At 38.4% G+C, this 14289-nt stretch overlaps 1 pseudogene; it reads left to right on the top strand.

The window, feature by feature from the left end:
* The first annotated feature begins 2377 nt into the window (after window positions 1–2377).
* On the top strand, window positions 2378–2808 carry LOC127191081 (60S ribosomal protein L31-like; annotated as a pseudogene).
* The last annotated feature ends 11481 nt before the right edge of the window (window positions 2809–14289 follow it).

Below are 14289 nucleotides of genomic sequence, written 5' to 3'. Positions count from 1 at the left end.
GAATTAAAACATTTTAGGGCCATAAACTTTTAAAATTGTTTCATAATGCTTGCGTTTGATAAAATAAAAATAAGCAAGCGATGCTGTAAGAATGCCACGGTGCCAGCATGGTGCCGTTAAGATGGATCTTTTTAAACCTCAATTAACCTAATTTAAAACTCTCTCACAGACACACCATATGCGTGTGTTTTAGATGTTTCTAGATCCTGTCGAGCCGTCAATCAATATTAACTATCACAGTAACACAACAATAAAATGCTGAATCAAGTTCTATCACTATCTTCAGTTCCAAGTTAATAATGGAGATAATCCCAAGCAGCCCAGGCACATAGGTCGTTGTGATTAGCATCTGATGGCTTGTCTCACTTTTTACTACCATGGGGCAACAGTGAAGACAAAATAACTCCCCCAGAATCATTAACATAAGCCTGTCTCCTCTTTCCTATTAGCTTGTTTTTAAATTGCCTCACCCATTATCTGCTATAAGTAGGTCAGGCTTAAGTATGTAACTTTCATTTATCTAAAAGTCCCATTGATGTTTCCTCTGTACACATGGCTCACCAACAGGCCAACTTATTAATAGACCTTTGTGTTTTCGTTTTTTTATGTTGGAAAGTACCAAGCAAGTTGGAAAACCCTAACACTAGGAGAGTACTTGCCAAAATCAGTAAACGAAATTATAGTGTGACACTCTGGATCTAAAATTAGACTGAAATTTAATCATTTCCTTTGAAGGGAAATAAAATGAAAATGCCATTTAAATAGATGTCTCGAATAAGTCATCTTTTTTGGAAAGAATAAATATTCGAGCACATTTCCCAGTACCCACTAAGGCTGCCAGTCAGTTCTCTGCCTCAGATATCAGAAAACCCAAGAACAGAGAGAACTTGTCACAACAGAGTATCCACACCTCATTTACTCCTTTGACCTTTCCATGTGCACAACAAACACAAGAAGTTTGGATCCCACAAGCAGTCCCCTGAGGTCAGCTCTCAACAGCACACATTTGATCATAAACACTGTGGATTTAGGAGCTGCCAACTGCGTCTTCTGAGCCAGTCAAGCCTTCAAGTTAGAGGCGCTAAATTTTCCTTGTGCTGCATCTCTGCTTTCACAGATTCAAAACCTATTCATGACAATGCTTGATTTTTACCAGCACAGCTTTTTATCCTCTGTAAACACCATAGACAGCAATCAACTTTGCCTGCATCTAAGGGCATACAATGACGTGTGGATTTATTTTCTGGAACCTGCCAAGAATCCAAATGGTATTAGAGCTAGTAACCCCATAAATACAACATGGAACTATGGCCAGAGTTCTTGCTGAAAACCATTATCCAATGTTTTTGCTTACTCCTTATGGTTAACTACTTAATTCTCCTGCAGAAACAGGGCAAGACACTATCCAAATATCTAGCTGTAAAACTTTTTTCTTCCAGAATTCACATTCAGACTACAGTTTATTCATCCCTCTTTGCATATACCAAGAAAGCACATAGACAGGCACAGTCAACTCATCTGAGAGAATAAATATGGCTCTTTTAAAGAGATAAATAAAAATAACTGAAAAAAAATCATCATTCTGTCTCCACTGCATTGACTTATTAGCCATCTGTTGTGCTGCTGCTGCTGCTGCTGCTGCTGCTGCTGCTGCTGCTGCTGCTGCTATAAACACCCATAAAAGCATTTATAAGGGTTATTTCACTCAGGATTTGAGAGGTTTCAGTCCAAGGTCTCTAGAGCCACTGTTTTGACCTAAGTTGACACAGAGCATCATGTGGGGGATTTTCCAAAGTTAAGCATCTTAGTTCATGGAAGCAAGAAAACTGAGAGATGATGGATGTAGCTGAGGACCAAGTGTGGTCTCCAGTGACTTACTTCCTTCACCTAGGACCCACATCCTAATTATGGCATCATACTATGACTTCATCAAGGACTGACCCCTAGAGCCCTCAAGTCCAACCAGCTCGTTATCATCTAGAAGCCAAGGCTTTAACATATGAGCCTTTTGGAGGGAAAGGGCAGACAGTTTATACTCAAACCATAGCACTTTTTACATACACTTTTAAACTCATCAGAGAAATTCTCTTGTGTGTGGTGCTCCCTTTGTCTGGAATGCTAGGCCCAGATGTCTACATCACCCTTTCACTCCCATTCAGATGTGACCATCCCAGAGAAAGCCTTCCTGATTCTCACATTCAAAATGTGCCTCCCATCATTCTTTGTCCCTTTAAGCTTGTCTTTACTATCTGATATTGCATTACATATTTATTATTTATTGTTTCTTCACATGAAAACAGGGACTCTTATTTACTGCTGTACTTGACCCCTGTAACAATAGCTGCCTGGCGCGTTACAGGGTGAAGCAGGTGTGTTAATGTGTGTCACAGTGACCCGGAGGTTATATGGCGATGTGGCTTTCCTTCCCACAAGCCCTTGTGCCTGTCCTTTCCAGCTTTGGCCCAGCAGAATGGCTCCAGCAAAGAAGGGTGGCAAGAAGAAGAAGGGGCCATCAACATACACAAGCGCATCCCTGGAGTGGGCCTCAAGAAGCATGCTCCTCAGACCCTCAAAGAAATTGTGAAATTTGCCATGAAGGAGATGGGTACTCCAGATGTGCGCATAGATACCAGGCTCAATAAATCTGTCTGGGCCAAAGAAACAAGGAATGTTCCATGTTGTATCCGAGTACATTTGTCCAGAAAATGTAATGAAGGTGAGGACTTACTCAACAAGCTCTATACATTGGTAACTTACGTGCCTGTTACCACATTCAAGAATCTACAGACGGTCACTGTGGAGAACTAGCCTGCCGAATGTCAAATAAAGTTACAGAACTGCAAACAAATAAAGACGAAAAATTTTAAATTAAAATAAATGAATAACACGATTGAAATATATGGACACAGATTCTAGAATAGAAGTTTTTCCCAATGCCTCCTAAGTAGCTACTCAACTCTGTAGTCTAGCAGGTACCAGGGGGGTAGATTAAAAACACCCATACATCCCAAACAGATAATTTAGTAAGGTTCAGGTATCTTTTTACAGAAATAATAAATAAAAAAAATCAATTTGTTTAAATAATAGAGGTATTGAACAACAGGCAGCTACTACATTTAAAACATGAACATGTTGTGTATAATTTCTACTGGGAAGCTTCTTCTCTGGACACAGAAATGACCCATAGAATATCATCAGCATTTATATCTGTTTCCTTCCCCCTCCCAAGAGCCATTAAAAACTCAGAGCTGAGGTTGGTACAACACAGACTTTGGTAATGGTGCCAATCAAGCTCTATCTTCCCCATCTCTAAATTTTCCATTTGCAAGTACATGGCCATAATGCATTAACTAATGACATAAAATAACAGTGTATTTTCACCAGTAACCAGAACTGTCCTGCCTCTAGAGTTTCTCAGAAAATAAAAAAAGAAAAAGAGCAAGCTTGAAACAGTAGGGCAAACTAGAATCAAACTTTTATCACATGGATAAACTCCTGAATTGTGTGGATGTTCTCAGCAGTCCCCTTACAACAAAGAGAATAAAAATAAATAAAAGCATACTTCCTTCAGTCTTAGATTCTAGAGGTCTCTCTTACTTAAGCAGAAACCAGAAAATAACAGGCACCAAATGTAATGTGGTCATCCAGGTGAAGTTAGATCAACATCACTGTCAAACTAGCACCCATTCTGGTATGTACAAGAAAATGTGTGACAAGGATATGCACTCAGAGCCCTATTTACAAAAAAATCATAATAGTAATAGTAGTTCACATTTATATAGCACCAACTATAAGCTAGATATTCTTTGTGCAACATGTGTGGTGTGTGTGTGCATGTGTGAGTGTGTGTACACATGTGAACAAATAAATGTGTATCATATAATCTTGACAACACCCCTAGAAGGAAGTGATTAGTGGTATCCATGTTTTTAAGAGGGGAAATTGGGACCCAAGGCCATATGGCTGAATTGGTTGTGTGTTTTGTTCACAATGCTATACTGGCTAGAACATACACTTGCTCACAAATGAGTCAATTGGTGGCTCACCTCAAATATTTCTCCTGGAACGCCACTTGAGAACATGTGGCTAATTTTGAAGTCAACGGCGGCATTGTTATCCTCTTTCAAAAGATCCTGAGGTTTTGGGGCCGTGTCTTCAGCTCACCCCAGGAGAATTTCAGCTGTCACTTTGAAAAGTTGAAATATCTAACTGGTCACTACCTTGTCACCCGCAGCACAGTTTGACATCCTGTTCTGTGGAAAGTGATGCATTGCCATGTACATCCATAGAATACCTCTATGCAGAAGCTATAGCCCTGGAGTGACAGCATTATGGGGGTGGGGCCTTGAGCCTTTAGACAAGGTCATGAGGGTAAAACAGTGTAGTGATAGCCTTTATAAACTGAGACATTCACTCTTTGCCCACATTTCAAATGTATCACACAAAGAGCTTCAACAACCTCCTTCCCTGTCTCCCTTCCAGCCCTTTGTTTCAGTTGCCAGCACCCTCAGGCACTCACTGGAAATCTGCTAGCTTCACTCGCCAGCCAGCCAGGGAATCCACTATGCAATCTTCACTCTCCTTCCTGTTCTCCAATTCCAGTCCCTCAGTCTTAGCCCCAGCTTGGTAGCAGCCTACCTACAGTGGCCTCTCTTTCTCTATCACAGAGCTGCATCGGTGCCAGCGTAAAAACACAACCAATAACCCTGAGGACAGTATGTCTCTAATAAAGTAGGCCCTGGGATGCTAATGGTGCACTGAGCTTCCTTCTCTTTTGTGCACACCCTTAGTACTCTGTCCCCTCCAGTCCATCCCCAGTTCTTATTGTCAGCTCACAATACCAAGAAACACATCCTACCTGGGACCCCAGTGGTCACATCTGGCAAGTTATCAGAAGCATTCCCTACCAAGCAACTGACAGCTACCACACTCTCCTAAGAACCAGAAAGGGCAATAGAAACCAAGAAACATAACATCTACACAACATAGACAAGACCAGATATCGGTACCTCAATTTACAATCATCCGAGATGCATAGGTGACAGCGTAAAAACAACCAATAACCCTGAGGACAATATGTCTCTAATAAAGTAGGGAAATTCAATATGCCTCAAGCAAAAGACAAGGACTTCAAAATTCATTCCCTCTTCTCTCTCTCTCTCTCTCTCTCTCTCTCTCTCTCTCTCTCTCTCTCTCTCTCTCTCTCTCTCTCGGTTTCTCTTTGTAGCCTTGGCTGACTTGGACTCACTTTGTAGATGGGGCTGGCCTTGAACCAGGTCCTTTACATATATATTATGTCTTCCAATTTATTGTGTTTTTAAGGGATGCCTGAGCATGAAAATGAATTGGTCTCTGATTCTTGTGTTGTCTTCTGAGATCTTTTTCTTCAGTTTCTTTGTTTTGTCCAACTTTGCTGTGACCATTTTTGCTTTATTTTGCTGTATTTTATTTAATTATATTTTATTATTATCATCCATGAACAGTGGCTCTCATCCTTCCTAATACTGCATGCCTTTAATGTAGTTCCTCATGCAGGGGTGGCCAAACAGAATTATTTCATCACTACTTCATAACTGTAATTTCACTACTGTTATATATTGTAATGTAAATATCTGATATGCAGGATATCCATATATGAGCCACAGGTTGAAAACTTGTTGTTTTCTAATCAAGACAGAACAGAAATGGAATCAGATGGGAGGGTATGTAGGGAGGAACTGGGAGAAGTAAGGGAGGAAAAACCATGATCAGGACATATTATGTGAACAAAGAATCTATTTTCATTTAAAGAAAAATTAAATATATATATATATATATATATATATATATATATATATATATATATTTTTTTTTTTTTTTTTAAGAAAGTTCAAACAAAATGGAAGAGATGGGAGACAGAATCTTAGGTCCTGAAGGTAAGATAGAAGAAATGGTTACTTTGGTCAAAAAAAAAAAAAAAAAAAAAAAAAAAAAAAAAAAGGTTAAATGTTAAAACATCCAGGAACTCTATCATATTATGAAAAGACCAAATATATGAATAGTAGGAGTAGAGGAAGAAGAAACCCAGGTGTGGTGGAAATGTCTGTTTTTTTTTTTTTTTTTTTTTAACTCAGTTGTGTCATGTGATGTTTTGCTTGGAGCTGTCTCGTGTGAGGGGAGTGATTTTGGCTGAGAACATCTGTAGGTGGACCCTGAGACGAGAATATAGATAAAAGCCCAGAGACAGTGAAGAGGCCTTTGCATTGCTATGCCTTACAATGGTTTATATCGCTTCACTGGTCTTCGCTAGTCTTCAATTTGCAGGGGAAAAAAAGGTCACAGAGAACATCTCGTGGTACTGTGGCTAATTCTGGCTACTTCTTCCATATTCAGTAAAGCCTTGCTGTTTCAGGAAGATTGTGCCACTGCTGCTGATCCATGTTGCTGTTTGCTATTTGACTGGACTACTAGTATCCTGATAAAGAAGAGTGGAATCACTCCAAGGAACTACATCTAAAAAAAGGCCACAATCTTCTTTTCCTATTAACCTTCTTTCTCCACTACTTGTGGTCAGTGGGTTGGAAGGGAGGTAGAAGCATTTAAGAACCCTAAGTAAAGTAGTTTTTTTGTTTGTTTGTTTGTTTGTTTGTTTGTTTTTTTTTTTTTTTTTTAAGAAAAAATCTTAGCCTACACCTGGGGTCAAAAGAATGGAAAATATTTCAAAAAAAATCATAGAAGAAAATTTCCCTAACCTAAAGAAACTGCCTATCAAGGTACAAGAAGCATATAGAACATTAAACAGAGTCAACAAGAAAATAATCTACCCCAGTACAAAGAAAAAATTACTAAAAGTTGCAAGGGAAAAAGACAAAGTAACATTTAAAGGCAGACTTGTTAGAATAACACATGAGTCCTAAATGGAAACTCAAAAATCCAGAAGGGCCTGGGCAGATGTTCTACAAATTCTAGGATAACACAGATGCTAGCCTGGATTACCATGCCCAGCAAAACATTCAATCTCAATAGGTGGAGAAGGAAAGGCATTCCATGGTACAACCAAATGTAGCAGTATATACAATTTCAGTTCTACAGACGTCTCTCAAGGAAAATTTCAATCAGAAAAGATTAATCACATCCAAGAAAACATGAGAAATAAATTATCTCAACTAGCAAATCAAATAATGGGAGGAACCCCAAATCATAACAAGAAAATAACAGGACTTAAAAAGTACTGCTTATTGATAACTCTAAATATTTATGGCCTCAATTCACTAAAAAAAAAAAGAAAAAAGATATGGACTAACAGGTTGGGCGCAAAAACAGCATCCTTCCTTCTGGATCATTGAAGAAGCATACCATACCATCAATGATAGACAACATCTCAGGATGAAAGGATAGAAAGAGATATTGCAAGGAAACAGGTGCAAGAAGCAAGCATCTATATCCATTTTAATATCTGACAAAATAGATTTCAAATCAAGACTAATCAGAAGAGATGGAAAAAAACATTACATGTTCATCAAAGGAAAAATTCACCAAAAGGACAGTGCAATTCTAAACATCTATGCACCAAAAATTAAGTCTAGGGGACTGGAACATGGAGGAAAAGGGAGGGAGAGTAGAAACAGAAAGATACAATCCAGGGGATAACAATAGGGGTATAATCTGCATAAATTATAATTTAAAAATTCCTAAAAGAAACACTATTATGCCCTAAATCACATATAGACCTTCACATAATGATAGGGGTAACTTCAGTACTTTAATTTCACCAATAGACAGGCCACCCATGCAAAAACTAAAGAGAGAAATGCTGGAGCTGACATTATAGCCCCAAACGGACCTGGCAAATATTTATAAAACATTTCACCCAAACACAAAAGAATGTACCTTTTTCTTAGCAGCCCACGAACTCTCTTCAAAATTGACCACCTACTTTGACACAAAGCAAGTCTCAAACGATACAAGAAAATTTAAACGACACACTGCGTCCTCTCAGACCGCCACACACTACAGTTGGATACCAACAAGAACAAAAACAAGAGAAAGCTGGCAACCTCATGGAAACTGAACAACTCTCTACCAAATGAAAAGTGGGTCAAGAAAGAAATTAATAAGGAAGTTTGAAAACTTTTTAGGATTGAATGGAAATGAGAACTCAACTTACCTAAACTTATGGGACACAAGGGAGGTGATTCTGCAAGTTCATAACACTGCTATATTTAAAAAGTTGGAGTGATCTCATACTAGCAATTTAAAGCTCTAAAACAAAATGCATACCCAAGAAAAATAGATGGCAAGGAATAATCAAACTGGGGGCTGAAATTAAAATGAAATCTAAAATACAAACAATGAGAAAATATTAAATAATAATTTGTAAAGGTAACAGGAAGAATCAATGAAACAAGGAGTAAGTTCTTAGAGAAAATCAGTAATATTAACAAAACTTTAACCAAATAACTAAAAAGTGGAGAGAAAAGATCCAAATTAACAAAATTAAGAGATGAAACGGGGACAAAGCAATAGACACTGAGGAAATCCAAAGAATCATAAGGACACACCTCAAAAATCTGTACTCTACCAAATTTAAAAACCTAAAGGAAATGGATAATTTTCTCAATATATATACCACTTACCAAAGTTAAATCAAGATCAGATAAAAAAAATTAACAGACCTATAACCCATAGTGAAAAAGAAGCAGGAATTAAATCTCCCACATGAAAAAAGCTCAAAACCAGATGGCTTTAGCACAGAATACTATTAGACTTTCAAAGAAGAGTTAATGCCAATAGTTCTCAAATTATTTCACAAAATAAAAACAAAAGGTACATTGCCCAATTCTTTTTATGAGGTCACCATTACCCTGATACCCAAACCACATAATCAACAAATAAAGAAAATATCAGACCAGTTTCCTTTATGAACATAGATGTAAAAATTCTCAATAAAATACTTGCAAATTAAATCCAAGTACACATCAAAAAGACCATCCACCATGTGCAAACATGTGTGTCTCTGAATATATGTTTCTTGTGCTTTGTTTCCTTTGGCTTTTCCTCCTCTGTTTGTTTTTTCCCAACCCAATTTGTCTAGCTTTGTTTTATCTTATTTTATTTTATTATTATTCTCTAAACGTCTGTTAGAAACCAAACAAGGGACAGAGAAGGTGTGGATGCGGATCACAGGGGAAATGGAGAGGATCTGGGAGAAGCTGGGAAAGCAGAATCCATCATAGGAACATATTGTATAAAAAAAAGTATTTTTGCTGAAAGAAAAAAAATAAGAAGGATAACAGAAAGTCCTCCTTTCCTCCACCCCACCCACTTTCTCTTTCACTGTGTGAAGACAAAAAGCAAAGGTGGCTGCCCTTAACCTGCAGACTAAAATTCAGCAGAAAGTGACCATGTTGGTGTCTTGACCCTGGGTTCCCAGTCTCTGTAGCTGAATTTATGTTGACCACTATTGGGGATTTTGTTCTGACAGCCTAAACTGGCTTCGACAGATACAAACAGTGTTTAGTGACTTAGACAAGACCATGTTCACGAGAGACATTCAGGCAGGAGGGAGAGACCATATGAGAGGTCCAGTGATGGAAATCTTTATGCGCTTCATTGAAAATCTTTAGGAAAACAGAGAATGATGGGTATTTGTCACTGAGGCCAGTATAATTTTGTCATTATTACTAACTCCGAATATTTTAACATAGCATTTACTCCTCAGAACAATCCAATGAGTAGTGAATTCTTGAAAGACTAATCTCCCCAAAGCACACTGCAGCACCTAGCTGAATAGGTTCAACCCCAGCACTGTGACCAAAGTACCCCCACGCCACCTCAGCAGTATGCAGCAAGTGGCAAGAAAGGAAATCCAGCAAGTAGGGCCTAGAGTCAAGACTTTCAAAATGATTTGAGGCCCTGCTCTATGGGAGAGTATGTATGCCTGGCGCTGTAGAAATGGTCACATTGGAGGAACCTACTACTGATGCTAAGCCAAATTGACATGTAGCTAAGCTACCTTATAAGCAGTTATATTCCACCTAGGGGCTAGTATAGCTTTAAGCACTGCTCTGAGAAGAAGTCTCTTTGACCAATGAGCAATGATCATAGCAGGGACTCATAAGTGACTGAAGGTTTGGGACTAAATAACTGCTGAGTGGTTGGCCCTAAGACATCTGTGTCACTCATTCCACTATCTGGAGAACACGAGAGAAGAGCAATGTAAGGACTGTGGGAGCAAAGGGACAGAGAAAAAATGTGATGGGATACTACCACTTGGATATTATGACATTTGCCATTATGAATATGTGGCAGCTGTGACTGGCTGCATAGAGAAAGCAAAGGGAAAGAAAAGGGATGGGTAGAAGGAGGAGGAGGGAAGATGCTGTTTCAGAAGAAATGGAACAGACAGCGTGGGGACATGAGAAAAGCTATTGGGTGTCCCATGTGGTTACCGAGCATTGTATGTATGACAAATGTCAGGTTTTTAAAAAATAGAGGAAGGGGGCCTTTTTTAAGGTCCTGCTAGGACTAGGACAAAGGTTCTCACTTATTAAATGATTCTCCCTTTCAAATTAACCCAAAGTGAGAAGGAAAAAAAAAAAAAAGACATCACTCACAAAGTTTGACATGGAGAGTGCTGCCAATCTCACTTCTGATGGAGGCTAGGACAGGTGGTCATTTAATCTGAGTTATCTAATCCTATACCACATTCTCTTTCAAATACATGTGAAAGTTAAGAATGCCTTGATTTAATTTTAGTAATGAATATTTTACAATATTTTGAATGTGAGTGCTAAATACCCTCTCTGCCCTGCACCCTCCCCCCCAAGCACCGTGCTCTGATAGTAAGCTAAGATCTGTAACCTATTGAGTGACGGCAATGTGGTTGTGCTTTTGTCAGAAATGCCCTGTTCATTTGAGCATTATGTTGTTAAAAACATCTCAGTACTTAGCAAAATTGCCCCACAAATTAGTAAAGGCATTCTTTGTCAGCCATCTGGCAAACTGTTAGATGAATAGTTTTCTTCTTTTTTCCCAGTCTAATGATTCCAGCACAGTCCACTACCAGATGTCTCCTGTTTCTGAACAAATGATGATAAGTGTTTTTGGACGACACACAGATGTATAAACAGTGGCAACTCTGAGTTCTATCTAAATATAATGTGGCAGACTGTGGGGTTCTGAATCCAATGCACACTACTCAGTTTCCTTCCAACTTTTATGAATGTTTTATATCCCCCAGGATGATGCCAATGATAAAGGAAAATGGTACATTTAGAGATAAACAGATGATAAATGCTCATTTTGTCTATTTTGTTATAGAATGAAAATATCAAATCAAGAACTGTAAGTAATGCAAATCTATGAAAACTCAGCATTATGATGAGGTGCACCTGGTTTTGTTTTGAAGACCATGTATAAGGTCTCTATGGATGTATTTCCTTTTTATTCACCAATTCTATTTCCCTTGTGTTGTCTACTTTTCACTAGAAATCCTGTTGTCCATATACTTCTTGCCATTTTTCCCACCTGTGCCTGGTTATCTAAACATTCTCATGGCAACACACATGAAAGCCTACAGAGCCTACCAGCATGGTGACCCTTCTCCATAACCAGTTTCCACATTTTTCCATTCAATACCTGTGGCTTTCTTGAACATTTTAGTAAAAATTCAAATCTACTTTCAATAGAGTCAGAGATTGGCTCTTGTTCAGTGACATAAAGAATCACTCACCAAATTGCACATTTCTAATTGTGGATCTAATGTTTTACATCAAGCCCCCATGGGACAGATGATGTCCCACCTCCTGTGGTGAAAGGCAGCAGGAGGACTCCCTGGGTCAGTGCTCACAGATGACCTCTTTACAGGAGGACTTCAGTAAGACTCAAGTGCTTATTATTTTCTTTTTGAAAACTTCATAAATATGCAATAAACTTCATGCACTTAAAGTATACATTTCAATGTCTTGAAATATTTACATAACTGAGAAGCCAATGACTCTCCTAAGATAATCAACTTACATGTCCACACCCCATAAGAGTCCTTGTTCTTTTTGTAATCATTTTTTTTTCTTTCACCAGTAATTAGGAGTCATCTTAGTCCATAAAATGTTTTACTTTACTTTATCCCTCATTAATCAATCCTATGAATGTTTTCTTACAGTGTAAGGGGTATTAACATAGCCTATAGTAAGCAACTTCAGTCTTGCATGTATATCACAGCTTCAGATTACGTTTTATGGGAGTCATGAGTGTGTGAACAAGTGGACCTATGATTCTTATGCCTTTTTGGGGGCTCTTTTAATTTTGCATGTTTATCTTGTCCAACTCTGATATAACAGTTTTTTGTTTTATCTTATTGTATTTTATTATTATCCCTTAGAAGCCCGTTTGTTTTTTGAGACACAGAAAGGGAATGGATCTGAATGGAAGGGGAAGTAGGGAGGAACTATGAGGAGTAAGGGGAGCGTTACCCATAATCAGGATATATTATATGAGAGGAAAAATATTTTCAACAAATGGAAAAAATGTATAGTCTTAACATAGCTTAGTAGACTCTTTAAAATTAAAGAGACTTTATGAAATACCTACTGACAGGCATTTACTATGCTTTTACCATGGAATTTTAGAGCAAGAAGGCACTAATTTGATAAATATTTAAAGAAACAGGCATTCCTAGAAAATCAGGCCTTTTACTTAATAAGTTATAAAATGAATCAACAAACAAATACATAAGTCTTACCAACACAACAGGACAAATCCCATCTTTGGGGCCTGCCCTATTTTGAAAGATCTGTCTTGAAGATCATCAGCTTTAAAAGTCAAAATACAAAAAGCCTCCTTGGCTATTCGGCCATTACATCTTCCATCTGCACATTGATAGATCATCTGGTTAGAGTCTAAAGACTATATCCAAGGAAAAAATGTTGGAAACACATCTTTTATAATCATGGTTCTAAAAGCAAAGGCTCGTGCAAGAATGTCTTACCCAGAGAGCATCATGTTGTCATGACTCAGCAAGCCACAAAAGGTCAGGCCACAAGCCACAGGGTATAGACATCATCCAGTACATTGTACGACTTGGATGATGGTAGTGACATCAAAGCAAACATCTGATGATGCCTGAATTATGTAAAGTCCCAACTGTTATACTTAAAAGGATGTGTGTATCTGTGTATATGTGTGTGTGAGAGAGAAAGAGAGTCTGCGTGTGTGTCTGTGTGTGTATGTGTGTGTCTGTCTGTGTGTGTGTATCTGTATCTGTCTGTCTGTGTGTATCTATGTTTGTGTGTGTCTCTGTGCCTAATGTGTTTGTGTGTGTGTCTGTGTGTGTCTGTGTGTATCTGTGTTTGTGTGTGTTTGGGTATATCTGTGTGTATCTGTGTCTGTGTGTATGTCTATGTTTGTGTGTATGTCTATGTTTGTGTGTATGTGTCTGTGTGTGTCTGTGTGTCTGTGTGTATCTGTGTTTGTGTGTGTCTGTGTCTATGTGTCTGTGTGTGTCTATGTCTATGTGTCTGTGCATGTGTCTATGTTTGTGTGTGTCTGTGTGTCTGTGCATGTGTACGTGAAAGAGAGAGGAGGTTATCTATTTGCTTTTTGAGACTAAAGTGTCTTTAAGTTACATGAGAGTTTATCTATTCTGGAACAGGTGTTCTGAGAACATTCTCTTCTGTTGAACGCTAATTGCTAGATGATGATCTTACCTCACTAAGCTAAGGGCACCGCAGCTGCTTGTGCTGATTTCACGGTGAGTTCTCAGGCCTCGCTGATGTTTGCACTTCTGGATATGCACAGAATGTTTGTTAGTTGCCTGACAGAATTAATGAGTAGAAGAGAAACCCCGCATTGAATACAAACATATACATTTGTGAAACAGCAGTCTGGATTCCAAAGCCAGCACTGTCATTTCATTTGCTTATTTAACAATGGTGCATGGCACTGTAGTCCCAGAGGAGCCAGAAGATGACAAAGAGTTAACAAAGGATGTCAACAGTGGCAGGAACACAATGGTTGGGACACAGCACAGCTGCACTGTGTACAAAGAATAATGCATGGAACTATTTCCGACTATCAGTGTCCTAATATTTTCTTTACATTAATTTGTATTCAACATCTATATTTGGAGATAAATAAATGGAAACAATGTGATTTGAAGGACAAGAAACTCCACTTGGATTGACTTTTGAAGGAAGGAAGGAAGGAAGGAAGGAAGGAAGGAAGGAAGGAAAGAAGAAAGGAAGGAAGGAAGGAAAGAAGGAAGGAAGGAAGGAAGAAAGGAAGGAAGGAAGGAAGGAAGGAAGGAAGGAA

The sequence above is a fragment of the Acomys russatus genome, chromosome 6, assembly GCF_903995435.1.
Source record: "Acomys russatus chromosome 6, mAcoRus1.1, whole genome shotgun sequence".
Classification (NCBI taxonomy): Eukaryota; Metazoa; Chordata; class Mammalia; order Rodentia; family Muridae; genus Acomys; species Acomys russatus.
This window is presented reverse-complemented; position numbering and strand designations above follow the sequence as displayed.